The 25,281-nt window shown below is 41.7% G+C and overlaps 1 protein-coding gene and 1 non-coding gene across 6 annotated transcripts in view; both read right to left on the reverse strand.

Annotated features, from left to right (window-relative positions):
* Positions 1-25,281, reverse strand: part of LOC123747839 (uncharacterized) — a 236,116-nt gene that overhangs the window by 115,687 nt on the left and 95,148 nt on the right. The gene's annotated exons all lie outside the window — the stretch shown is intronic.
* Positions 17,939-18,011, reverse strand: TRNAV-CAC (transfer RNA valine (anticodon CAC)). Its single transcript has one exon. It is a non-coding gene; the product is annotated as a tRNA-Val (tRNA).

Below are 25,281 nucleotides of genomic sequence, written 5' to 3' on the forward strand. Positions count from 1 at the left end.
TAAAGTCTCCTCCCAGAATGATGTGGTTTTTGTTGAGATTGTTGTTTATAATAAGATTCCTTAGGTTGTCTGATAAAGAAGCTATGTTAGTATTAGGAAATCTATAGATGGCTCCAATAGTCAAAGAGGATTTAAGGGTTTTAATTGTAAACTGAGCAAAAGTATATGCACAGTAGTCATCTCTGTCACTAATAACACTGTTGCAGATAAATGTATCTCGGTAATATATAGCTGTGCCACCACCTTTTTTATTAGGCCTACAGTTATGAATGGCTTTATAACCAGCTAAGTTGTAGAGTTGGGTATAGTCTTTATTTAGCCAAGTTTCTGTTAAAATAATGAACGATAGGTTAGTACCTAGTGCTGTGAGTAGTGCATTTAAATCGTCAAAATGTTTACCAAGTGATCTAACATTTTGGTTATAAACTGATAGAGAGGTGCTATTTTGGAGTTTGTTTTTAGCCTGGTGTGCTGTGAAATACTTGCAATAATGATGATTAATGTGCTGGTTGGTATAGATATGAGACAGAAGATTTTGATCAGGATCAATATCAGTGTGCATAGAGATGCAGAGGGATCACGATACAAGTTACACGATAAAGCAAAACACAAGAATAAGAGCAGATACAATAAAATAGTAACAATTTAGAAGTAAAATAAAGATCCAATAGATAGCCAGGGAGGACACAGAAGTTACATAAAATAAAACACAAAAAATCAGTAGAGACTGACAATATAAATGTAAAATAAAAAATAATAAGAAAAATAATAATCATAAAAAAAATGATCTTGAAGATAATTAGCTTAGTAATGGTTAATTAACAGGGTAATAAAAAGCCCTAGGTTTAGTGACAAGGGGATTAACTAAGAACAAATAATTAAGAGTATAAAACAGGCAAAGATGACAAACAAAAAATAAAGTAAAAATTAAAATAAAAATAAAAATAAACACCTTTGGAAAGGAAAGGCAGAGCTTAAGTACACTTTGGTTGTATGTGAGACTACAAATTATGTTCTGGTTATCCCACAGTCATCCAGGAAAGAAGTGAGGTGTGCTTCAGTAGTTATGACATAAGTTTTTCCAGAGTCAGTCCTTCCTAGCTATTATTTTACCATCGCGCACAAAACAATGTTTAATAGCAGTGGATCTATTGCGAATTCCACGTAGTTTAAATAAGAGATTTTGTCTGAATCTGGTAAGACATTCGTTCACATAAACCTTGGATTTCATAGCGACTGCAGCAGTGATAAGGTCTGACTTGCGGGAGCAGCTATCTAACTTCACGCGTATCCTTCTGTTGTTTGCACCAGATGATTTGGTACCCACTCTATAAGCTGACTTAATGTCTCTTGCTTCGATTGAATAATTCAACTTAGCACGCAATTCCTGGATCACGATGGCAGTACAGTCTTCTCTGTCAGTTTCATGGGGAAAATCCTGTGATGAGATGATGACAGAATCAAGGAGCTTAAGTTGGTCTGATTCGTCTTGGGTTGCAGTGTGTTGCTGTTGTAGGGAGTTAAAGTGGTTCTCTAACTTTTGTAACATCTCTTCTTGCTTCTTAGAGGTTTCTGCTGGTTTAAAGTTAGTAACCGAAGTCTGAAGAGAGCTTAATTCATGTTCGAGGTGGCCGACTCTGGCAGACAGATCTTGGTTAGCCTTGTGCATTGCCAAAGCATCACTCTGAAGCTTCATTATCAGGTCCGACTGCTCTCGGATTATAGACTTTTGGTCATCATGTATTTGAGTCAATAATCTGAGCCATGGATTATCAGCGGGACGCTTAAAGTCAGTACATGGGGAGGCAGCTCGTTTAAGTTGCTCCATATGGTTACATAACTGTTGTAAGGCTCGAGTCAGTGACGACGCTTCAATCAGCTGGGAAGGTTTGTTATTGTTGACGCAGGGTGGTCGGTACTCCCCCCGGTAGCCCCTAAGGGGGAGACAGCCGCATTATTCCTGTTGCTAGCTTGGCTGGTTGGGTTCATCCTGATAGGTGTGCTATCATTCTTTACGGCCTTGCCGAGCTTAGAATTGTTTGGCATGGTAGCAGCAGAGATGTATGCAGCAGATGGGGTAGACTTGTTGATATGGCAGCAGCAAACGTCAGGTTAGCTTCCTCCAGGGAGCAACACTAAAGAGGTCGAGATGAGGTAGTAGGTTAGGTTTTGTCGAATATTTCGGTCACATTTAGGTCACTGGGTACTTAGCTGCCTTCTGGGGTTGTTACATCATGTTAGGGATGTTGTGGGCTCAAGAAGCAGCTGATAAAGTTGGAGGGGGAGCAGGGTCGTCAGGAGCGGATGAGCGTTCGAGCGTGAATATATATATATATATATATATATATATATATATATATATATATATATATATATATATATATATATATATATATATATATATATATATATATATATATATATATATATATATATATATGTCGTACCTAGTAGCCAGAACGCACTTGTCAGCCTACTATGCAAGGCCAAATTTGCCTAATAAGCCAAGTTTTCCTGAATTAATATATTTTCTCAAATTTTTTTCTTATGAAATGATGAAGCAACCCATTTCATTATGTATGAGGTCAATTTTTTTTTATTGGAGTTAAAATTAACGTAGATATACGACCGAACCTAACCAACCCTACCTAACCTAACCTAACCTATCTTTATAGGTTAGGTTAGGTTAGGTAGCAGAAAAAGTTAGGTTAGGTTAGGTTAGGTAGGTTAGGTAGTCGAAAAACAATTAATTCATGAAAACTTGGCTTATTAGGCAAATCGGGCCTTGCATAGTAGGCTGAGAAGTGCGTTCTGGCTACTAGGTACGACATATATATATATATATATATATATATATATGTCGTACCTAGTAGCCAGAACTCCCTTCTCAGCCTACTATGCAAGGCCCGATTTGCCTAATAAGCCAAGTTTTCATGAATTAATACATTTTTTCTAATTTTTTTCCCATGAAATGATAAAGCTACCCATTTCATTATGTATGAGGCCAATTTTTTTTTATTGGAGTTGAAATTAACGTAAATATATGACCGAACCTAACCAACCCTACCTAACCTAACCTAACCTATCTTTATAGGTTAGGTTAGGTTAGGTAGCCGAAAAAGTTAGGTTAGGTTAGGTTAGGTAGGTTAGGTAGTCGAAAAACAATTAATTCATGAAAACTTGGCTTATTAGGCAAATCGGGCCTTGCATAGTAGGCTGAGAAGTGCATTCTGGCTACTAGGTACGACATATATATATATATATATATATATATATATATATATATATATATATATATATATATATATATATATATAGATATATACTTTATATTGTATTCATGTATACTTATGTATAATGGCTGGCTGGCAGACGTCTTGAAATCCTCCCTTAACCCCTCCTCCCCTCTCCCGCCAGTGTTACCATGTCTTGCCAATATGAATTCTTTGTTCACATATTTTTATATCATGATATAATCTTTAATGTACTGAATTATTGATATGTATTATTATGTAAGGTTGTGTATTATAGTCTTTATTTTGTTGATATATGAATTAGGAGTTCGTGATCGAGATATGTCTGTATATGAGCTTGAGATATTTGAAAGAGAGGAGTCAGCTGACTCGTAGAGGTGGATACAGTGTCGCTCCCGGCCAGCATGGCTCTGGGCGGTCACTCTTTGATTTTCTCAGTTGATTATTATTATTAACATCTTTATTGACAAAAATAATTACAATTTTGCCTAATCTGAGGATTCTGATAAAGTCTTATTAAAGTGAGGATAATGCTGGTATTCACTGTCATGCAGGACAGAGGGTCATACATAAGACAATAGGTCTAAACTGTAGGCTGAAGCACATATATATCATGGTTACAATCAATGTTTTAATGTATGGATATGTGAAAACAACTTTCAATTGTGCACTGCCACACAAGGGCAGGGATGGTTCATAAGTGATGCAGCTTAGAAGTGATATAAATAAAAATTGTTCTTCATTCTTTAAAATGGACAAGCAAATTTTGGATAAATTGTTAGGATGTCGTCCAGAACACCTGAGTCAATAAAATATTTACACAGTTGGTGGTACAAGAGGCCAGGAGGTCTAAAGTCCTTTACGGTTTCACATTCAACAATATAGTGTTCTAGTGAATGCATTAAAGGTTTATCACAGAATTTACAATCTGAGTATTCTGGTAGTGGCTCAGCCTCACTAACCTGCCAAATGTGTCTATAGCCAAGGCGAATTCGCGCAATGACTACATCACACTGCCTGGTTCGGTTACTGTGCTGACCATTCAAATACCTATTATTACAAAACTTGTCATAACTCTTAATACTGCAGCTTTCAGGCCTCTGGGCATTTCTTAGTTCTTCTAAATCAGAAGTAATTTCTTTAATTTGTATGTTATTAATAATTGCATTACATAGTCCAAAGTCATAATCAATATTTTCTTTCCTGCGAGCCTCATTGGCCAATCGATCTACAAAGTCATGTTTTCCAACTCCAACATGGGATGGGATCCACACAAATTTTATACAAGAGTTATTATCATTAGCAAAAATTACATTCCATTTAATATTACAAGCTACTTCCAACATACATTGTGATGGGTTATTTAAGGACTGCAGAGCACTTTTAGAGTCACAGAAAATAACTCCACCACCATTGAGCTTAAGGTATTCAGTGGCTAGATAAATACCCAATAGCTCGGTCTGTGTCGTGCTTGCCCAGTTGTTCAATCTCTGTGTACTAGATATGACCATTTCATTCCCTTTATACACTGCACATGCACAACCTGTTCTACCAGTGCCTAACTGCACAGAGCCATCAGTAAAGGCATAGGATTCAGTCGGTTTGAGAATTTGAAGATGACTGTCAATAGCTTCTAATGTTATACATCTCAAAATGTCAGTGTTATACATTTATTTTACACTGATGGGAGTGTAATGCAGAGAGACCTCCACATCTTTCCAAGGGGGAATATAGTGAACAGTTTTATCAGGGTTAAGAGACACATTCAGTTTCTGAAGATTATAGGCACAACAACTGAGCCACACACTGTAGGGAGCTTTTTGCGGCGGATTGAGGAAACAGTCAGAATTGTTTAGAATGGATCTCAATTTAATTTGAATAGAGCTGGGGGGACCATTATTTTTCAAAGTTTTGGCGCAAAACATAGTACTAAGTAGAACTATTCTTTCGTAAATGGAAGGTAAGTTTAGTTCCTTTCTCATGTTAACAATTCTGACAGTTCTAGGACAACCCAGGATGATGCGCATGGCATCATTCTGTACTACATCTAGGCCTTGTAATTCTTTAAGAGAAAAATTAAGAAGATGCAAGGCATAATAATCAACAACAGATCGTGTAAAGGCAATATAAAAACTACGAGCATATTTTATGTTAATGCCAAATCCTTTGCCAACAAGAGTTTTGAGAGGTTTAAGACGCTCAACTAGTTTTTTGCGCAGGTTGCTGACGAGATTTGTATCATTAACCTCGACTCCAAGATATTTATAAGACTCGCAAGTCTCCACGGGCATTCCATTAATAGTATAGTTAACATGAAGAGAATGGGGAATAAGAACCCTTGTTTTATCAACAGAGATTATGAGGCCACATTCTACTACTTTCTTGGAGAATGCATCAAGTAACACTTGTAGCCTTGGTTTACTGTGTGCCATAATACAAATATCAGCATAACATATAACAGTTTCCGTAGGTTGTACAGGTATGTCATGGATAAGTTTGTGCATAGGTATATTGAAGAGCATAGGGCTTAGGACACCACCTTGAGGTGTGCCTAGTTCGAATGCATCTGTTCTTGTACTTTTATCTCCTTTAAATAGGATACTAGCATGCCTGTTGGATAGGTAGCTCTTTATCCAACTCAGAAGATTACCTATGATTCCAAATTCAGCAAGTTGCTCTAATATTATTTCGCCATTCGCTACATCGAAAGCTGACTTTAGGTCAATAAAGGCTGCCTGTGTCCCATCCTGGGAGTTTACAAAATATTCAGCGAAGCATGTTTGTGTGCTACACTTGGTCATGAACCCATATAGATTTGGGGCCAGTTTTTCTTTGACCTAAAACATGACACGACTGAGAACAATTCTCTCCAAGACTTTACACATGCAAGATGTAAGGGAAATGGGCCTGAATTTTTGAGAGTTAGGTTTAGGAATTGGTATTATGAGACTTTGTGTCCATTTCTTTGGCAAGATACCTTGTGAGAGACTCATTTGATAGAGATCAAGCAGAGGGTGGCTAAGGACATCATTCAGTAAGCTCAAGATGTTATAAGTTATACCATCCTCACCAGGGGCAGTTTGTTTAGGTTTTCCTAATGCTGATGTTAATTCAAAGGGGGTTATTGGAAACTGATCTGTTAAATCTGGTGAGGAGCGTGCTATTTCAATATTAAAGTTTCTGTTAATGTTGGTATGTCTTAAATGCTGCTGTATATCTGGGGGTAAGGAAGAAATTTGTGAGACACTAGACCATTGAGCTAGGAGCATGTCAGCATATTCTGCAGGAGTATGATGAAGCTGAACTGGTTCTGAAGGTTTGGTAATATTTTTAATTTTGTTCCACATTTCCGATAATGTTGTAGTTCTATTGATACCTTATAGGAATTGTTCCCAATATGTGTTCTTAACTTGACCCTTAAGCTCGCGAAAATCTCTGTTGGCATTAAGGAATGCAATTAAATTGTCAGCTGTTTTGTCTCGTTTATAAGAGTCAGCAGCTGAAGCACTTTAGCTCTGCAATAATAATAGGATCCTCTGTCCATGAGGAAGAACGAGTGTTCTTTTTTTTCCTTGATTTAACCCAGGTATCATAATAACTGATAATGATACTGACAAGATCATTGTAAAAGTGGTCCACTGATACAGGTGTATACCCAGTGTACCACTTATGTACATAAGCCTTAAAGTGCTGTTTAAGATTGTCTGGAATGTTAATTTTAACTCTAGGATGAGGATTGGACCTAATATCCGCCACATTGTATTCACAATATATTGCAAAATGATCACTTACTAGTTCTGGGATGAGCTTAACGTTAACATTGCTATCTACTAGGCTGTATCCAATCACATAATCCAGTCTACCTCCTAATAAATGGGTCTGTTTATCAGTATCATACACAGTAATATTATGATCATTAAGGTATTTCAAGAAGACCCTTCCATTATTGTTACACTGAACATCACCAAGTGCAGTGTGACGAGCATTAAAGTCACCCATACATAACATAGCTGTGTTACCTGTAGGTGTCGGTAGCAGGTCTGCTTTAAGTACACTACATCGTCCATATATGTTATACAGTAGGAAATGGCTATTTGCAGTTTGTAATTTGAATTTTTGGTATTGTATACTATCACTCCTGTGATTTTTAATTAGTTTACAGATTAATCCACTCTTAATATACGTTAGTAAACCAGTTCCAATACTGTTGTTGTATGCTATATACACAGGTATCCTGGGTGGGGCCTTCTTGATAGTTGTGGACGTATATGGTTCCTGTAAACACATCACATCCACGTCTCTCATTTTAGCATACAAGATTACGTCATTTATCCGAAGATAAACACTTCGAATATTCCAAGAAAGAAACTTAATTGTTTTTGTTTGATGAGCCATGGTTAAGTGTCAAGGGAATTAAGGTAACATTTAAGCTCGTTAAACACTTGGACAACATAAGCAACTTTGTTCCGTGTGTCCTGAGTACTTTTGTCTAGGAGGCGTTTAACCTGAGTAGGAGTTGGTGTTCTCTTAAACTCTCTACCTGCAACCAAACCAAGGGTGTCTTGACGATCCCTTGAGTTTGCTAGAAAACCTAGTACGACGTCACGTGGCTATAGAAGCTTAGCCGGTCAAACAGCTAAGACCAAGTGGCGTGGGACTCGGCTATAGAGTATACTCTGGGGTCCTTTGGAATTCGGTTTAAGTTTCAGTAAGCATAGTCACGGACAGGGTAAAGGACAGAGTAGAGCCAATACCGTCCCGTGTTACAACTGCCATATCCACCTTCGGTAAGAGGCAGAACAAGTCAGCAGATTGGTTCGAGGCCAGTGCAGAGGAACTCTTACCCCTTGTAGAGCAAAAGAGAGGAGCTCTCTCATCCTACAAAAACCTGCCCTCAGAAAGGAACCTACAGGCCCTCCGTACTGTCCCGCAGTAGAGTTCAACAAACTGTGAGGTGCTGTGCTAACGATTACTGGCTCCGACTCTGTTCCAGCATCCAGACTGCGGCCACTGTTGGCAACATAGGAGGCATGTACGAAGGGATCAAACAGGCAACAGGCCCTACACAAAACAGGACGGCTCCTCTTAAGTCAGCCACTGGAGAGATCATTAAAGACCGTGATGAACAGATGAATCGCTGGGTAGAGCATTACTCCGAACTCTACTCCAGAAAGAACTTGGTCAGCGTAGAAGCCTTGGATGCAAACAAGTTCCTGCCCATCATGGAAGAACTTGACCCTGAACCGACTGTGGAAGAAGTTGAGAAAGCATTGGATTCACTTTCCTCAGGGATGACCCCAGGAGACGACGGGATTCTGCCTGAAGTTCTCAAGTGCGCTCGTGGAACACTTAAATCTGAGCTTCATGAACTTCTGTGCCAGTGCTGGAGGGAGGGCTCGGTGCCACAAGACATGAGAGATGCAAACATCATCACTCTCTACAAAAATAAAGGTGACAGAAGCGATGTCAACAACAATCGTAGCATCTCCCTCCTCAGCGTCGTCAGCAAACTCTTCGCCAGGGTCGTCTTGGTCAGGCTTCAGATTCTTGCTGAAAGAGTGTACCCTGAGTCACAGTGTGGTTTCCGAGCAGAGGTCGACCACTGACATGGTGTTCTCCCTGAGACAGCTTCAAGAAAAGTGCAGGAAGCAGAGAAAAGTCTTGTACATCGCCTTCATTGACCTTACAAAGGCCTTCGACCTCGTGAGCAGGGACGGACTCTTCAAGATCTTGGCCAAAATTGGCTGGCCACCCACCCTACTCAGCATGATACAATCGTTCCACAAGGACATGAAGGGCACGGTCGTGTACGACGGCTCAACTTCTGAACCATTCAACATCAAGAGTGGTGTTAAACAGTGGTGCGTTCTTGCTCCAACCCTGTTCGGCAACTTCTTCCCGATCCTCGTCAAGCATGCCTTTGAAACAACCACAGAGGGCATCTATCTCCGTACAAGATCTGATAGAAAGCTCTATAATCTATCCAGACTCCGAGCAAAGACAAAAGTACAGATGCGAATCCTCAGGGAGTTCCTCTTCGCCGACGACGAAGCGATCATACACACAGCATATGGCCTGCAGCAGCTACTCAATCGCTTTGCCGCAGCCTGTTCCGCATTCGGCTTGACAATCAGCTTGAAGAAGACACAGGTGATGGGACAAGACGTCAATGAGCTACCCTGTATAAATACAGCAGACTATGTGCTGGAGGCAGTTCACGAGTTTGTGTACCTGGGCTCCACAATCTCAGACACCCTTTCCCTGGACACTGAGCTCAACAGGCGTATCGGGAAGGCCGCAACAACACTGGCCAGGCTCACAAAGCGCGTTTGGGAAAATGCCAAACTGACAGTGCACACCAAGGTATAAGTCTACATGGCATGTGTGGTGAGTACACTTCTCTACGGCTCGGAATCCTGGACCCTGCGCTCTCGCCAGAAGAGACGGCTTAATACCTTTCACACGCGCAACCTGAGACGCATCCTTGACATCACGTGGAAAGACCACTTCACCAACAACACTGTACTCGAGAGAATAAGAGTCCCTTCAATGTTCACTCTCCTGAAACAGTGACGCATGCGATGGCTGGGACATGTCACACGCATGGTCGATGGCCGCATACCGAAGGACCTCTTGTATGGAGAACTGGCATCAGGAAGGAGACCCACCGGAAGACCTCAACTGCGTTTCAAAGACGGCTGCAAACGCGACCTCAAGCAGATGAGCATCAACATCAACAGAGGAGGTCTCGACCACTGTCAGACGCACCCGCTTCGGCGTTTACCTGCACTCGCTGCAGTTGGGACTGTCATTCTCGGGTTGGCCTTCACAGCCACAGCAGGCGCAGCATCCAACTACACTATAACAACTAGACACCCAGGGCACAACTCCATAACCCGCACGGGGTTGACCTTCACAGCCACAGCAGGCGCAGCATCCAACTACACTATAACAACTACACACCCAGGGCACAACTCCATAACCCGCACGGGGTTGACCTTCACAGCCACAGCAGGCGCAGCATCCAACTACACTATAACAACTAGACACCCAGGGCACAACTCCATAACCCGCACGGGGTTGACCGATGCCTACTTCTAGTTAAGGTAATTATGGCAAAATTATAGTACTAATAAAGACAATCATGTTAATATTATAGTAATAATTAGGTAATTTTTGTAAAATTATAGTAATAATTAAAGAAATTATGGTAATATTATAGTAATAGTTCAGGTAATTATGGTAATATTATAGTAATAGTTCAGGTAATTATGGTAATATTATAGTAATAGTTCAGGTAATTATGGTAATATTATAGTAATAGTTCAGGTAATTATGGTAATATTATAGTAATAGTTCAGGTATTTATGGTAATATTATAGTATTCGTGAAGGTAATTATCCTGTTGCTGTCAATATCTTACGGCAGTTAAAATGTTTTTGATTACATAACTTTATTGACTCAAGAAGTTAAAGAATCGTGAATGAAAAACAGGACTGAAGTTAAAACTTGTCATATTCATATCCAAAATACACAGATTTAAAACGAATACACACAGACATGTTGTTAGTGTTGCAACGCTCAGGAACGGCATGTTTTGGGTGTTGCAACACAGGAATAAGGTGTTGAGAGTCTTGCAACACTGAAATAAGAAGTTATAAGTGTTGGAACACAAGAAGGAGATGTTGCGAGTGTTGCAAAACAGAACTTGTTGTGAGTGTTGAGCAAAATTTATCAATTTTGTGAGTGCAAAAACAACCACTGCGTCACGGGGATTGTTATTAAAGTTATAGTTAAGGTAATTATGGTCAATTCCTTTCAATATGTTACGACATTTAACATATTTTTCGCTATGTTTCTTTACTGATGCTAGAGAGGAAAGAATCCTGAATGACAACCTTGCTGTAAATGACAGTCCATATATAGAGAAGGAAAAATACACAGACATAACACGAGTGAATATGTGAGTGTTACAGTGTAAAGGAATACCGTGTTATGAGTGTTACATCACAGGAATGAAGTGTTGTGAGTGTTGCAACACAGGAATGAAGTGTTGTGAGTATTACATCACAGGAATGAAGTGTTGTGAGTGTTGCAACACAGGAATGAAGTGTTGTGAGTGTTGCAACACAGGAATGAAGTGTAGTGAGTGTTGCAACACAGGAATGAAGTGTTGTGAGTGTTGCAACACAGAAATATCAAATTGTGAGTGTTGCAAAATATAAATAACGTGTTGTGAGTGATGCAACACAGAAATAAAATATTGTGATTGTTCAACTGCAGAAATAAAAAAAATTGTTTTGCAACAAAGAAAATAACGTATTTTGAGAGTTATAACCCAGAATAATGTATTGTGAGTACTGCAATACAGAAATAACATGTTATAGGTGTCACAACGTTGTAACACAAGAATAACGTGCTGTGAGTGTTGCACCAGTATGGAATAATTTATTGTAACATAATTACCGTGTTGTGAGTGAGTGTTGCATCATATTTTTCTGTGATGCAAAACTCACAACACGTTATTTCTGTCCTGAAATACTTGCTATACATTATTTCTTAGTTGCAATGTAGACAACAAGTTATTTATGTTTTGCAACACAATGTTATTGTTGTATTGCAACACTCACAATGTTATTGTTGTATTGCAACACTCACAATGTTATTGTTGTATTGCAACACTGTTACGAACCCGGATCCAACGTCCGAGCCTGGAGCAGTGACAAACACGCCATCTGTGGGTCAGCTCCCGAAACCCCCGCCAAACGAACGACGACACCTAGTGAGGACAGCGTGTACTGGCCTCGAGGACCAGTTTCCAGTCTGGTTCAGCGCTCAACACCGCCGCTCCTGACCTCTGGTGAGGTGGTGCTCCGACGACAGCGCCATCTAGGGAGTGGATATGTCGGGCGTTTGTATCTGAGCCTGTGAGTGTGGTGTATTAGTGTCCCGGTTATTAATGACGTGTCTGCTTACAGAGCCAACCTGGGACCACTGTGTTGAAGGTGTAGTCAGTCTACCCGAGGCAGCCAGTCTCCATACTGTCCAGTTTGCTGCAGCTGTCGTGACGTCGCCCCCCCGGAAGAACACTGTGGTGTGTTAGCCTGCCAGTGGAGTGGCAGTGGAAGGATTTACCCGGGACCGACGGTTGGAGACGATAATCCACTGGGGTATTGAGGACAGGAGGGTGATTGGTGATATCACACGAGACTCCTGTCTAGGGCGTACCCCTTTTATCGTTCGTGGAGTGGCCGTACCAGCCTTGGTGGCTCAGTACCTGCCAGCAGACCTGCTGGACGTGTGGTTGACGGCCTCCACGACAGTGCCCCCAGTGGACCTGTGTTGTGGCTGACCTGTGGCCAGGGTAGGCTCGGCGTTCTCAGAGGACACGTCTTGAGGCCACGAAGAAAGCACCGCGGACTCAGCACCAAGTGGTGTGGCACCAGCGTCTTCTGCAGAAGACCACGATGAAGAATTAATCCCCTTGTTAAGTGTTCATACCCTCCCCCTGTGCACGTTTGATTTTTATATATTTAATAGGTGGTGGTAATAATTATAATATTAAGTTCTTAACTTTCTTTCCCTACTCCCTTTAAGTTACTTGCGTCACGGATCTCATCCCTTGATAGCCACTACTGGCTTGGGAACGGATACATATATCTTCCTCTAACAACATCAGAGTGAGAACCCCGTTGCGTCCCGAGAGGGCCGTAACAAACACTCACAATGTTATTGTTGTATTGCAACACTCACAATGTTATTGTTGTATTGCAACACTCACAATGTTATTGTTGTATTGCAACACTCACAACATATTATTACTGTTTTATAATATTATAATAATAATATATATTATAATATGTGAAAGTTGCAAGAATCGATATATAAAACGTGATTGAAAATATAAAATATGATTAAATAGATGACAAATATTATTGAACTAACACTAAAGTATTTTGTAGCCAATATATGGAAAAAAGGAAGACTAAACCGAGAGTTCGAACTCTCGGCAGTTAACACCCCGAACACCGCGGTGTTAACACCCCGAACACCGCGGTGTTAACACCCCGAACACCCCGGTGTTAACACCCTGAACACCCCGGTGTTAACACCCTGAACACCCCGGTGTTAACACCCTGAACACCCCGGTGTTAACACCCTGAACACCCCGGTGTTAACACCCTGAACACCCCGGTGTTAACACCCTGAACACCCCGGTGTTAACACCCTGAACACCCCGGTGTTAACACCCTGAACACCCCGGTGTTAACACCCTGAACACCCCGGTGTTAACACCCTGAACACCCCGGTGTTAACACCCTGAACACCCCGGTGTTAACACCCTGAACACCCCGGTGTTAACACCCTGAACACCCCGGTGTTAACACCCTGAACACCCCGGTGTTAACACCCTGAACACCCCGGTGTTAACACCCTGAACACCCCGGTGTTAACACCCTGAACACCCCGGTGTTAACACCCTGAACACCCCGGTGTTAACACCCTGAACACCCCGGTGTTAACACCCTGAACACCCCGGTGTTAACACCCTGAACACCCCGGTGTTAACACCCTGAACACCCCGGTGTTAACACCCTGAACACCCCGGTGTTAACACCCTGAACACCCCGGTGTTAACACCCTGAACACCCCGGTGTTAACACCCTGAACACCCCGGTGTTAACACCCTGAACACCCCGGTGTTAACACCCTGAACACCCCGGTGTTAACACCCTGAACACCCCGGTGTTAACACCCTGAACACCCCGGTGTTAACACCCTGAACACCCCGGTGTTAACACCCTGAACACCCCGGTGTTAACACCCTGAACACCCCGGTGTTAACACCCTGAACACCCCGGTGTTAACACCCTGAACACCCCGGTGTTAACACCCTGAACACCCCGGTGTTAACACCCTGAACACCCCGGTGTTAACACCCTGAACACCCCGGTGTTAACACCCTGAACACCCCGGTGTTAACACCCTGAACACCCCGGTGTTAACACCCTGAACACCCCGGTGTTAACACCCTGAACACCCCGGTGTTAACACCCTGAACACCCCGGTGTTAACACCCTGAACACCCCGGTGTTAACACCCTGAACACCCCGGTGTTAACACCCTGAACACCCCGGTGTTAACACCCTGAACACCCCGGTGTTAACACCCTGAACACCCCGGTGTTAACACCCTGAACACCCCGGTGTTAACACCCTGAACACCCCGGTGTTAACACCCTGAACACCCCGGTGTTAACACCCTGAACACCCCGGTGTTAACACCCTGAACACCCCGGTGTTAACACCCTGAACACCCCGGTGTTAACACCCTGAACACCCCGGTGTTAACACCCTGAACACCCCGGTGTTAACACCCTGAACACCCCGGTGTTAACACCCTGAACACCCCGGTGTTAACACCCTGAACACCCCGGTGTTAACACCCTGAACTCCCCGGTGTTAACACCCTGAACTCCCCGGTGTTAACACCCTGAACACCCCGGTGTTAACACCCTGAACACCCCGGTGTTAACACCCTGAACACCCCGGTGTTAACACCCCGAACACCCCGGTGTTAACACCCCGAACACCCCGGTGTTAACACCCCGAACACCCCGGTGTTAACACCCCGAACACCCCGGTGTTAACACCCCGAACACCCCGGTGTTAACACCCCGAACACCCCGGTGTTAACACCCCGAACACCCCGGTGTTAACACCCCGAACACCCCGATGTTAACACCCCGAACACCCCGGTGTTAACACCCCGAACACCCCGGTGTTAACACCCCGAACACCCCGGTGTTAACACCCCGAACACCCCGGTGTTAACACCCCGAACACCCCGGTGTTAACACCCTGAACATCCCGGTGTTCACGGGGTCGGACAGCGTGAACACCGGGTCCAACTGGTGACCGCGTGAACACCGGGTCCAACTGGTGACCGCGTGAACACCGGGTCCAACTGGTGACCGCGTGAACACCGGGTCCAACTGGTGACCGCGTGAACACCGGGTCCAACTGGTGACCGCGTGAACACCGGGTCCAACTGGTGACCGCGTGAACACCGGGTCCAACTGGTGACCGCGTGAACACCGGGTCCAACTGGTGACCGCGTGAACACCGGGTCCGACCTCCCAGTCTGGCCACGACTCTTCCTGCTTAATGAAGAACTCAACAGTCATACATTCATCCACTTCATCATACATCATCAACTGACAACTGAGGCGTGTGAAGGAGAAAGTCGGGAAGGAAAAGTCTCTGAGGAAGCGAGGTAAGGTAAGGTAATTATGAGGTGAAAGTACTAGGCCAGTATGATTATATAGCACTTGGAAGGGATATTAAGATCATCTGGGATATATAAGGACGAAGTGAAGGAATGGAAAGCTGCCACTTGGACCAGCGGGGATCGAACGCGGACCCTGCAAGAAGCGAGAGGACGGAGTGGAGTAACGGTGCCCAAGCACTGGGACCATCGGGGATCGAACACAAACGTATTTTATAAGCAGCACAGATGTAATAAATGTCAGCAAACTGAAGTGTACACAGTTGTTCTCACCAGTTCTTTAAGGTTTATCAGTTAGTTATTGAACTTAGTTAATGAATCAATATTAAAGTTATGTTTATCAGTTAGTTATTGAACTACGCGTGGAACCCGCAGGTGCGGGACTCTGAAGTCCTCCTCCTTGGGCTCTAGCAGCCCCAGGCTCTGCTTCAGGAGGCTGGGGTCGTTCTTGCACTTGCTGGGGTGGTTCTTCTCCGGCCCCGACCACGGCGGTCTCCGGGTTATGAGTCCCTTCACCAGCTTCCAGGTCACCTCCGGAGCTCACAGTTCCTGCGACGGCGCTGGAACCAATCGTATTGGCGTTTGCCTTTCCATTGGAGACTTTCGGCGCCGTGGAGAGGGCGGACCTGCTGCATGGTTGACAGCTTCTCCCCCGTATCAACCTACCCTGGCTTTGTGCGCTGGAGAGGCCACTCCAGACCGACAACCAGAGCACAACTCCATAGTCTCCTGAGACTGATGAATGTCTGCTACTACTACGACTAGAAGATATAGGTAATAATATATATGTAATAGTATTAGTTAACACAAAACTATATATTGGAGGAACTCTACAACCTGTAATAAGAAGTCTTGTACTTTGAATGTAACCAATGTTGTAACCCTTTTTGTGTAATGAAATTTTAAATAAAATAAAATGACAAAATAAAAAATATAGGGGATGGTATGAAAAGACAATATGTGAGTGTGCGCGGGTGCTCCACAAGGCTTCCCCGGATACTGCATGTCGTCTTCTTCGAGGTCGAGGGTCCTACAAACGCAACCAAAGATGGTACCCCCTATATATTTATATAACCAATATCTATAAAATAGAATGTTTATCCGAGGTTGGTGACCAGACACTTGGTGGGACCAGCCTCGCCCAGCTTTCCAAGATGAGTCATGTTGGGTAGGGGAAGCGTCACAGCCTAGTCGGTGTCGGCCGAATTGTAATACTTTAAGAAATATCGGCATTTATATTAAGAGCAAACCTAAGACAATCATGCAGTAATAACATCTATGTAGGAGAAATCCACATGGGCCGTGACGAGGGTTCGAACCTACGTCCGAGAGGATCTTAGATGCTGCCTTAATCGACTGAGCTACGACGTGGTAAAAGAATTGCAACCATGTCGCATGGTAAAAGAAAATCAACTTCAAGAATTGAAGTTCTTCTGACCTTACTTGGATCCTGCAGCCTCTCCGAGACACAAACCAGGATTCTACACAATTCCCCCCATGCACCCGAGCTGTCAATAAGCCGTTCTACCTCTTCGCCCTTACTTCATTACAAAATCTATGTAGGAGCTTATGATATATTAATAGCAGTGCTTATAAGCAACACATCCATCCTCCATCGTGCATATATTGATGTAATGAACAATTGGACAGTAGAATTTGGTTTTAGTGAATTTGGATAAACCGGCAAAGGTTTTGTCAAATCAAATGTTTATTCAGGTAAAGTACATAATACAAGGTGAGATACAAACATGTTGGATTTATAGATAGAGCTTGTACATACAATGTCTAAAGTCACTATTACGCCAAGCGTTTCAGGCAAGGTTGGCCCGAACCTTTGTATTTGTTTCTCATAAAACCAAACGTAATTTTCCATCCAAGGCCTAATACATGCTAACTGAGGCCAAATATAGTACATATATATGTTATACTAGGCCTAGGAATATATATGTTTGATTTTAGCTATATTTTTTCCGGACTATAAGGTGAATAGTACCAAGTTCTACTATGTAATTGTCCATTACGTCAATATTTAATTTATATGTACGATGCTCTACATAGTTACAAAATGTACAGGAGGATGGATTGTATTTATTAAAGATAAAAACATTTCTTTTGGTTTGTTATGGTAGGAAAAAATTAGACTGTAGCAGAGCGTAGTTTCGATCTACGGACCTCTAGTTGGATTATGGGTCCAGCACGCTTCCACTGCGACACTGCTCCACAATACATAGTTATATGACTCTCAATATTAATAATTACTATAATGTAGTATTAACATATTACAAAATGGTATAAGTTTTATGATTTAATATATATTGTCAATATACTTTGTTATTAATTTTAGGTCTTTGAGTTTATTTCAATGGGTTATGAAAACAAACATTTAAAAAGTCAAATGTTTCCGCCCGGGATCGAACCGGGGACCTTGCGCGTGTGAGGCGCACGTGATAACCACTACACTACGGAAACCTGAAGTATAGTGACCTGTTATTATATGGACCAAATCCGGTTAATTGCTACCGAAGATGCACATAGCTTTCTTCAGCGATATAATATGATCAAAACACTAATTACATAATTATAGTAATTATATAAATTAAACAAGGTTTAATAACGAAACTAGAGAGAAAATCCTGTTTTATGTGTGTACGGCGTGTGTGACGTCACGATAACATGAGAGGTTTAGTTTGGTTTAGTTCACTTATTATGCACCCCATACCCATCTTGTGGGCGGTAGTGGAAAGGGTTACGGAGGCACATAATGGGCTCAGGGACTGAACCCCACAATTCATTTAGCTAAGCAAGTTAGTCTTGATAAGCGAGTTACAAAATTCAATATACGTCGTAACACCAACAATGGGTTCACGATTGACTACAAGTACGGTTTCTAAATTAATTTAATTAAGCAACTGACATATGTGGAGAGCTAGTGTCACAATTGATGTTTGTCGTGCAAACCGTCCCCCCCCCCATCCAGTGGGCAGCGCTGGATAGCTTACAATCACTTTGGTACTACCTATAATTAGCAAACTGGGGATATTTGGCAAAAAATTCTGGTAGCAGATAACTTTGAATGAAATATTTACACATCTCTGGAACATTTGTTATAGGAAGCAGAAGGAAGTGATATTGGGGCTTCAGAGAGCGGGAGGAAGCCTAGGAAGTATTTTTAAGGCTTCAGAGTGTGGGAGCAGGCAGGAGTAGGTGTTTTTAAGGCTTCAGAGAACAGGAGCGAGCGGGAAAAAGCAGGAGAAAGTGATTTTAGGGCATCAGAAAACGGGAGGAAGTGTTTTTAAGGCTTCAGAGAGCGGGATGAAATAGGAGAACGTTTTTTATGGATTCGGAGAGCGGAAAGAATTGTTGTCAGGGCTTCAGAGAGCGGGAGCGAGTGGTAGGAAGCAGGAGAAAAAATTTGTGAGGCTTCAGAGAGCGGGATCGAACGGGAGGAAGCAGGAGGAAATTATTTTAGGGCTTCAGAGAGCAGGAGCCAGTGGTAGGAAGCAGTAGAAAGTATTTGTAAGGTATGTGCTTCTTGAGGAAACAGGAGGTGGTGTTATTAGGGCTTCAGAGAGCAGGAGGGAATATTTTTAAGGGGGTCTAATCACGGAAAATAAAAAATGTTCCGATTTTTTTGAAAATTTAATCATGGAATGGTTATAGAAGGCGCTGCAACTGGTCCAAGTTTCAGCATCACACTCTAAATAGAAATGGAGAAAAAAAATACAGAACGTATTATGCAACGAATTTTCAACATTTTCAAAAAATTTCAGGGAACACATGTGTCAACTAAAATCATTTCTATAACACTCAGATATCACATTAGCATGTAATAAAGGATTTCAAATAGGGGTTTTAGCCAAAAAGAGTTTAGTGCAATAATACAATTATTCAAAGTCCCCCTTCCAAAAATATGCAATATATGATGGTAAATAATATTTATAAAATCAATAAATAGACTTTGGACTACAATGTTATTTGACATTGTAGAAGCAGAAACTCTACATATAAAGTGTGATTTGCATGTAAATTGATTAATAAATGAAACCTGTGAAACACCTTGAAGTTGTAAATTACTTACCTGAGTAAAATAAGATCAAAGTTTGGCCACCTGTAGCCGAGCTTGACGTCGACCAATTTCGTTCATAATTGGCACCCTTGCAGATAGGCATCCGTTCAGCATGGTGTGTAAGTTCCATGCATATCCCCTGATAACAAGCGGAAAAAAAAATTGGGGAAAAAAAAATGCAAATATATATATATATATATTATATATATAATATATAGATATATATTATATATATATATATATATATGCCTGCACATATATATTACAATTATTTATTACAAAATATCCAATTATAACACTAAAACATACTAACCCATTGTAATTGGTCCGAATTGTTGGTCCTCAAGGTGGCACTACAATGGGCACTAGTAGGCACTTGCACTAAACGCTTTTTGGCTAAAACCCCTATTTGAAATCCTTTATTACATGCTAATGTGATATCTGAGTGTTATAAAAATGATTTTAGTTGACATGTGTTCCCTGAAATTTTTTGAAAATGTTGAAAATTCGTTGCATAATACGTTCTGTATTTTTTTTTCTCCATTTCTATTTAGGGTGTGATGCTGAAACTTGGACCAGTTGCAGCCCCTTCTATAACCATTCCATGATTAAATTTTCAAAAAAATCGGAAATTTTTTTTATTTCCCGTGATTAGACCCCCTTAAGGCTTCAGAGAGCGGGAGGTAGCAGAAGGAAGTATTAATAGGGTTTCAGAGATCGGGAGCGAGCAGGAGGAAGGCACTCTGTATAGTGTGGAGGAAGAGCTTGGACACGGGGGAGATACCAGATGCTCTTAAAACAGCAGACATAGCCCCTCCACACAAGGCAGGTAGCAATGCATTGGCAAAGAATTATAGACTAGTTGCACTAACGTCCCACATAATGAAAGTACTGTATTTGAGAGAGTGATCAGGAGTCAGGTCACTAGTTTCATGGAGACCAATGACCTCCACAATCCAGGCCAACATGGATTTAGAGCAGGAAGATCATGCCTCTCACAGTTACTTGACCATTACGACAAAAGCACTGAGGCATTAGAAGAAAAACAGAATGCAGATGTGGTATACACAGATTTTGCAAAGGCATTCGATAAATGTGACCATGAAGTGATAGCACACAAAATGAGGTCAATGGGAATACCTGGAAAAGTAGGACGCTGCATACTCACTTTTCTGTCGAACAGAACACAGAGAATAACAGTCAACCATATAGAATTGAGTCCAAGAGCAGTTAAAAGCTCAGTACCTCAAGGTACAGTCCTTGCACCACTGCCTTTCCATATTCTCATATCAGATATAAACTCAAATACAAAGCACAGCTTCGTATCATCCTTTGCAGATGACATAAAAATCAGCATGAAAATTACCTCTGCTGAAGATATTGAAAAACTACAAGTAGATATTAATAAAGTTTTCGACTGGGCAACAGAAAATAACATGATGTTTAACAGCAATAAATTCCAGGTACTCAGATACGGTAAAAGTGAGAACCTTAAACATAATACAGGATACAAAACGCAATCAAATTTGCCCATAGTAGGAAAGAAACATGTAAAGGATTTGGGAATAATGATGTCAGACGACCTAAATTTTAGGGAGCATAATGAAGCATATATTGCAGCAGCCAGAAAAACGATAGGATGGATTACGAGAACTTTCAAATCCAGGGATCCCATCACAATGGTTATACTCTTCAAATCACTTGTGCTGTCCCATCTTGAGTACTGCTCAGTACTCACTTCCCCATTTAGAGCAGAAGAGATTGCTGAAATAGAGGGAGTACAGAGAACATACGGGATACATAAACGAGATAAAGCATCTAAATTATTGGGATCGTCTCAAAGCTCTCCGAATGTACTAGCTAGAAAGACGATGAGAGAAATATAAAAAAATATACAAGTGGGAAAATACTGGAGGGCCAGGTCCCAAATCTGCACAGTAAAATAACAACAAACTGGAGTGAACGATATGGAAGAAAATGCAGAGTACAACCAGTGAAGAGCAGGGGTGCCATAGGCACAATTAGAGAGAACTATATAAACATCAGAAGTCCACGGTTGTTCAACACCCTCCCAGCGAGCATAAAAAATATTGCCGGAACAACCGTGGACATCTTCAAGAGGAAAGTAGTTTCCTCCAAGGAGTGCCGGACCAACCTGGCTGCGGTGGGTATGTGGGCCTGAGGGCTGCTGCAAGCAACAGCTTAGTGGACCAAACTCTCACAAGTCAAGCCTGGCCTCGGGCCGGGCTAGGGGAGTAGAACTCCCAGAACCCCATCAACCAGGTATCAACTAGGTGTTTATGGATGAATAAATCATCAGGACGAGTAGAATTAACATGACCGAGATTAAAATACTTAGTCCATGTAGCAGGACCAAACAAAGCTTGGAAGGTATTAGAACCGGAAGGAATTGTGCAAGTGTGACTGTGGAGAGGACGGCACCGAGCACCCCCAGTAAGAGGCGGGGGGTAAAAGGCGCAGTTGTTACAATGAGAGATGAAGCCACTCCATGTGATGAGGTGGTCATCACTGGGGGCTTGGGGGTCAACCCTGCCACAGAGGTAGAAGGGGAGCAGAGATAGTCGGGACTGGTAGACCAAGCTCTCTTAAGTCAAGCCTGGTCTCGGGGACTAGAAGAACTCCCAAAACACCATCAAGCAGGGAAAATCCGGAGCTGCTTGGTCTGGGACCAAAGTAGCAGGGGGCTACAGGGCCCGGCTTTCCTTCACAATCCGACTCGAGGGTCTGGTCTCTCACCCCACATCTGAGAAGTTAAAAATAAGGGTAAGATATCAGCATGTAAATGAACAGGTAATCATTTCATCATCAACAAACAAGCCCCCATACCCACCATGGCGCCACAATTAGAGGATAGGACACCCAATAAGACATGGGCGCCCCCAGGGGTGCATAGTGGATATATGCCCTGCAATCACCACTTTAAGAACCATCAGTCCATCAAGATTGGGCTCAGCAACGAAAGAAAAGAGTGACAATAAAAGTGTCCTTTGCTCAACAATTTCGGGTACCACAGTTTTATGGGCGAGAGACTGTGCCTCACCTAACACCCAGTGTCAAAACAGAAGACATCTAAAAGAATGATCAAGAATATCAAAAAGTCGATGGGAAATAGCATTTAAAAAGGACAATGGGGAAGGAAAAATTAAACTTAGTAGGAAAAAGCATTCAGCACAATTAGTGAAGAAGGCAGCAGGAGCATAAGGCTTCAAAAGGACAGAGGACACTGTCCCATGGAGCATCACACTCTAGCATCCGCCAACCAAGCCCCCTCCCGATGGCAACAGGCTGGAAAGGGAGGGAGAGATGAAAAAGACGAGAGGGTGAAGAATACTGCCCGGTGAGACACCAGTGTTAATGGTTAGAGTGGGAAAATTGGAATCATTCACAGAGACATACTGAAGCCTGTCACTGAGGTAAGATTGTAGGTATTGGAGGGAGTGACCTCTTATTCCGTAATGTTGCAATTTAAGAAAGTTAATGTGTTTACAGTGTCAAAACGTCTTATGTAGGTCAACAAATAAATTAATAAGGTACTCAATTTTTCCAAGAGCTGCATAAATGAAATTAATCATACTAACCGGGCATGATTGGTCCTTTATTGGGCCTGAAGCCATTATGGCAAGAACTAAGTATAAATAGGAGTAAGGCTGTGCATAAATTAACTCTTTAAAATATTTTAGACAAAATAGGCAGAATTGATATTGGTCTAAAATTGTTGACTTCAGTGACATTGCTGCTTTTATGGACTAAGGTTACTCTTGCTTGTTTTCTCAAAATATCAGGAAAGGCTTAGAGTTCAAATAATTTGTTGTAGAGCAATGCAATGGCTGGAGCTAAAAATGTAGAGGCTTTTTTGTAAATTAGGGGTGGTATCTCAACATACAGTATCTATGCATGGGGCTCATTCATCCACTGTAAATTACCTCAAGCCCATAATCACCCAATAAAAATCTGCTATCAGAACAATAAAACTGTCTTCAAACAGCACACAGCCTCACTGTTTAAATCCCTGAACATGCTACATATACACTCACTCTACACATTCTCTTGTGCTATTTACAAGTACAAAACCTTGTTCCTAAATGCTAACCCTGATCTGAAACTCTCCATTGATAGACGTAATAGAACCCACAAGCACCACAACATAAATAAATATCTCTTTGATATATTTTTTTTATATAAATTGACAGTCAGGATAATATAATTGCCAATCAGGCTAATTAACTTTGAATCAGGCTTTTTAAATAAAATAAATAAACAATAAATAAATAAATGTTTATTCAGGTAAGGTACATACATACAAGAGGTTTTACAAAAATTTATAGATAGAGCTAGTACATGCAATGCCTAAAGCCACTATTACGCAAAGCGTTTCGGGCAGGAAAAACATTAAAGACTAAAACTTAATACTAATTGAGGTTAAAGTATAAAATGTGTTGAGAACAATTAAAATAAAAAAAAGGGGGGAACATGGCAGAAAAGGCAGCACAAATACAATTAGGTCGACAAACAGCGTTTTTTAAAAAAAACAGACATAGGTTGACAATATAGGGGTAAGGTAGGTTACAGGGAATTTATTAGGTAGTGCTTAGTTTTTATCTTAAACTGGTTGAGAGAGGTACAGTCTTTGACATGATTGGGAAGGTCATTCCACATTCTGGGTCCCTTGATTTGTAGAGCATTTCTAGTTTGATTAAGTCGTACTCTAGGAATATCAAAACTATTTGTTTCTGGTGTGGTGCTCATGGGTTCTGTTACAACGAAGCTTGTAACGTAACTTGTCAATGAAGCTTTTGAGGTCACTTTTCACTCAAAGGGTTATTGATGGATGGAACTGCTGACCCACCGAAGCCATAACTGCCAAAACTGTGCTGAATTTCAAAATATACCTGGAAAAAAATCATGAAGGCAAACTGGGAAGGGGAAGGGAACCTTCAACAAGCCGACGACTTCCTGTTCTCATCGAGGCAACTCGAGTTAGCACCCCTCAGGTAAATCGGGTAAAATATTATTCCCAGATAATTACAGCATGACTTTTTTTTTGAGATATATACAAGACTTGTTACATTCTTGTACAACCACTAATATGCGTAGCGTTTCGGGCCAGGTCCCTGGAATCCGATCCCCACCACGAAGAATCAGTTAAGGATTTGCGCCCAGTAAATCCTCTCTGGCCAGGATATGAACCTGTGACAAAGTGCTCGCAGAACGCCAGGCGAGTGTCTTACCACTGCACCACGGTAGCCTAACTGATAAAGTTTGGCTAGAGTAATAAATTTCTGATAAATTTAGAGTGATAAATGTCTAAAATAATATAAATTTAAATTTCATATTAACTTGACTGACAGCTATAAATGCCAATCAGCCTTCAATATACTCTTTGGTGAAATATTTATAATCAGGAGTAGAACTCATAAATAGGTTCTGCTGCCTGTTCTGTGTCGAAGCTGTATCGTCTTGGGTCGATATTCCAGGTCCCTGGAATACGATCCCCGCCGTGAAGAATCGTTTTTTCATCCAAGTACACATTTTACTGTTGCGTTAAACAGAGGCTACTCATATCTAGCCAAACTCAATATACTCATATCTAGCCAAACTCAATATACTTAGCCCTTGCCAATATGGCTTCAGACCCAAAAAAAGCACTAACGA

This window comes from Procambarus clarkii, chromosome 55, assembly GCF_040958095.1.
Source record: "Procambarus clarkii isolate CNS0578487 chromosome 55, FALCON_Pclarkii_2.0, whole genome shotgun sequence".
Classification (NCBI taxonomy): Eukaryota; Metazoa; Arthropoda; class Malacostraca; order Decapoda; family Cambaridae; genus Procambarus; species Procambarus clarkii.